A 4935-nucleotide genomic window follows, 5' to 3' on the forward strand; every position below is an offset into this window, starting at 1 on the left:
GTCCCCTCGATATGCGGACGTGCTCGCGGAAAAATTCGTTGACACACGAACGTACACATGCACGCACGCACGCACGCACGCACGCACGCACGCACGCACGCGCACACACACACACACACACACACACACACACACACACACACACACACACGATCGCGAATCCGGCTTCGACCGCGTGCACCGGTATTACGCAAAAAACAACGCGCGCCTGTCAGAGGAAATAAAACAAGGATCGGGTAAATAGCGACGGTCCGTAGATAATTCTGTTTTGTTTATCACTGCCGCGGGAAATGCGATTTCGTACGCCACCGACTGACGCGATTTGTTTTTATATTCAACGTATCCCACCCACGCTTCTCCGCGTGGTTATGTATGTGTAATTCAGCGGCACTGGTGCTTCTGCGGTATCTTGTGCGCGCAAAATACGCGGATTATCGATTACACCCTTGAAACGCGGATCCGCTCCTCTAATTAATGATTTTATTTAAAGCCGAATGCGAAATCGACATCGATATCGACATTCATCAGCGATTTTCAGTCATACATTTTGGAGCAGTGAAAGGATCATTATTTTGGTCTTTATCTTTATCTAATAGCGATCTTTTATTTCAAATGATGACAGTGTGACTCATTCGCTAGTCGCGACCACGGCCAGCATTTAGGTGGCAAGATCGTCATCGCCATTTAATTAAATCGAAAAACCGGATAGTCATTAATGACAAGTGGCGCCCAATCGCGATGACTCCTTGATTTTTATTGATCCCACGCTGGGCTCAGCCGCGAGGCTCGGGACCGCTCGCAGGGATCCTCTCGATGGCACCTATAACGACAACCACGCTGGCAAAGACCCATCGTCGCCGTGCGGAACACACCGCCCCCTCAAATCTTATCGATCGCACAGAAAGAAATCACGTAATGGATCCCGGCTGTGACGACTTTCTCATCGGCACGCAATAAGAGATTATCTGTCGGTCCCTCGAAAATCCTTCATCTCGAAGAGAGAAAAAAAAACTTTTCGAGTCATTATTAATCCTCAATCATCTGAGACGATCATAATATCTGCTTGAGATTTTGAATCATAATAAAGCTTTTAAATTAATCTTGTTCATCCGCTTAAAAAGAAAATAATGGACCTGTCGTGGTTTTTTCTTTTTCTTTCCTTTTTTATCAACAATTTTATAACTTTTCGTTTGATTTTACATAGAAGTCTTATTTTTGTAAAACTCCACAGATTTAATTTAATGGAAATTTAATTAGCAAACTGCAGAAATAGCTAACGATCCAATTTCGATATGAAAAAGTCGACTTCAAATCGTAAATCAAGCAATAAACAAACTTTACAATCGAAATACACACAAATGACGTTAAAATACCTAAAAATTTAATTAAATACAGATTTTTAATAATTTTGTTGAACCATCAAAATAATTATGTAGGGATCTCAAGCAATATTGCAAAAAAGTTTTGACATTCTAGCCGGTTTGAGTATCTTATATAATTATCTTATATAATTATCTAATATAATTACTTTAATGTTCTAAAAAATATTTTCAGATTTATTAAGCTATCTAAATTTGTAGATATTTTAGCAAAATATCTTTCATATATAATATAATGATATTCATAAATAGCTTATGTTATGAGCATACGCATTACGATTGTATGACGAAGCATAAACGATCACAACATGTACCTAAATTTTTTGCAGTAAAATCTCACTTCAAGAGAATGAAAATATAATCATTCTTTGGAAAAAAAAGTGGAAATATTTCACTTCTTGAAAAAGAATGACAATTTTTACTCTTTTTAAAGTGAATTTTCATTTCAAAGGAGGCAAAACAAGGAGTCAAAACAAGTGAAGTGAAGGTTGTATTTTCACTTTCTTATAGAGAGTGAGATTTCACTCTACAAGAAATTTAGAGTGTATTTCCTAAAAAAATCATGTCATCAATTAATTCAATCTCTTATCGTTCGTATACATTCGTGCAACGAATATCAATCGCACGACGGACACTTTTGGTCGTCTCGCCCGACAAGTACAAAGTTCATAGATTGATGAAGGGAGAAGGGAACGGAGAGGCAGATAGGAGAAAAGCATTAGCGCGCAACACGTTCGATTAGCATTTTCGTCGTATGCGAAACATAACCGCCGCTGCGATCCGTGATACAATCTGCGAGTCCACACCAAGTCTGCCGAGACTATAAGGAGATCCATAAACTTTCGTGTCCCGAGATAGTAATCGTCAAGTGCGAAAAGCGTGACGGTTCTAGAGGGAAAGCGTTCGCTGGTCCCCGTATTGGATAGGTGTTTCCCCACGACGACAACAACGATGAGCGTGCGCACTCAATCTGCGTCGCTACGTTCGACACCGTGTCCAAGAAAGTGTCGACGTTTTTTATTATTTTTTTTTTCTTCTTTTTGCGCAGCCAAGTGCGCGATTCTCGATTGCCAGCGATAGCAGAACGCTTACGAGGCGACGAGCGGCCGATGATCCGCTTTTGCCTCATTAAGGAACGTTGCACCCAAGGTAACAATAAATCTCCGACGATGCTTATATCGATTTCACGACGATACGATACGTCGATTTGTCATACGTTTATCCGGCGTTTATTATATGAGATTTATCAACCACCCGATCTCACGCGCCACGTTCGTAACGTACACTACGATTATTAATTTAAAAGACGAGGAGGTGAGCAGCAAGGGGAATAGTTAATGCAAAATGCATCCCGTACATTGATGCTCACGCGCGCGTACTTTCGATAACGCCGGATCAAGAAATCGTGATTCAATAGAGTCGAACCACCAATAAATAACCATATCGCAATATAATGGTTCTATTGGAATTCACGGCGCGCTCTCGGTGATTTTTACATGAATTTCTGCGTGTCTCGTTCTTTCTTCCCTTTTTCGCAGTAACGCGCGAGACAGCAACGTCATGTCAAAATTAGTATTTTTTTTTTTTTAATTTAGAGCTTTCTAGTTAATTAGAATTTTTCTTTTTCTCATATGAAGCGTATTATCGAGCGCACTCCTGATTTTGAAGTCGCGTATGAGGAACTTGCGAGATCGTTGTTTGTTACATGAACATTCGTGGAATAGTTAATTAATCGTTACATGGCTGTTCTACTATTATATAATTACTGTTTTAATATTAGAAATCTTGAAATATCCGTAATTGTGCTAATATAATATCACTATATAATTAAAACAGAGTCATATGTCATTACTTTGAAAGTCATTACTTAAAAAATTAAATTTTTCAGGAAAAGGAAAAACAATTTTTCAATTTAACAGAAAATTATTGATTAATCATTATGAAAAATCTGTAATAACTCATCAAAAGTGACATAACTCGGAATATCAGCAGTTTATATTTACCTTGATAAACTAAAATCATTAAATCCAAAATAAAACGATTTTTTCTTCAAACTTCGATTATCAAAACTGTTTTAACTTTAAACGTTTTCTAGAAGATTCTCCTTTTTAGTTTCAAAAACAACACAAAATGTATCATTCTTATAGAAACATGTTTTTAAAAATTATGGCTCTTTAAAAATTTTTAAAATTTTAAAACGACATAAGTGCTTTGATTGACGGACTGTAAAGTTAGTTTACGTCTGATGATTGCTAGAATGATTTTCACCTAACTCATTCATGGTAATAACTAAAAAAAAATCACATTTTTTGAATTGCCATTTTTGTAGTAAGAAAACGATGAATTATGATAATTAATAATATAATAAAATAATATAATAATGTAACAAAAAAAACGAATACTATATTATATATATATATATATATATTTTATATATATATATATATTTTTTTTTGTTCTACCACAAATGAACATGTATTGCTATATGTTCCCTTACGATTACAAATTGCGAGTTCATTTATACGACGCACCTTGCATCGAACTACTTATGACCATCCACCACCTTCGCAACATCAACTTTCTCCTCGAATATCAAAGTGCAACTCGAATCGGATTATCCACACAACTGCACTACAAAGTAGCCTGTATTAATTCTGGATAGTATCGTATATACGTGTGTATACAACGGAGTGCATTATACATCTCACTTTAATCTCAGTCATACACTTTAAAACAAATTGAATTCCACGTGATTATGCATATCTTAAGCAATGATGAAACGGTATATATCATATACTTATTTGCGTAACATATATTTTCATTATTTCAATCTGGTATAGTGAGGGGAAAGCATAAACAATCAATTTTTTTATTTATTTCAAGTTTGGATAGTTCTATTATATATAGTTCAAAGCCCGATACACAAAAATCGAACGAAATCGCATCGCGAAGATACCTGCGGATACTGTTCTCTTCTTGCCGTGCCGGTAGCGTGTGGATGATCCTCGTACAAGTCGAGACGGTACGACGGTGGCGGCAGCAGCAGGTTGATGGATGCCAGAGTCTCATGAGAAAATTCGGATGGAGGGGATTCGCCTCGCGACTCATCACGATCATCCTCGTATACTCGGCGTATAGTGGTGGCACGGTACTAGTGGTAGTACCGGACTGATGATGCCGGTGTAGTAGTAGTAAACGATAGTGGTAGCAATAGTAGTGGTAGAAATGACGCTGGCAGTGCTAGTAGTAGGGTTGGTCAGGAGTGGGAGACGGTAGGTCCGGTCGCGAGGACGGATGGGGGTAAGTAAGTACCCTCGGTGCCACGGCGACCGTGCTAGGTTGCTTCGACGATACCGGAGACAGAATCGGAGAGAGAAGGATAGAAAAGCGGGTGGGGACAGGGGGACATTCTGAGTCCGCTTGAGGGGACGACCAGAACGAAGGCGACGGAGTGAGAGAGAGAGAGAGAGAGAGAGAGAGAGAGAGAGGAGGAGAGAGAGAGAGAGAGAGAGAGAGAGAGAGAGAGAGAGAGAGAGAGAGAGACGAGAGAGAGAGA

The sequence above is a fragment of the Atta cephalotes genome (assembly GCF_000143395.1).
Source record: "Atta cephalotes unplaced genomic scaffold scaffold00020, whole genome shotgun sequence".
Classification (NCBI taxonomy): domain Eukaryota; kingdom Metazoa; phylum Arthropoda; class Insecta; order Hymenoptera; family Formicidae; genus Atta; species Atta cephalotes.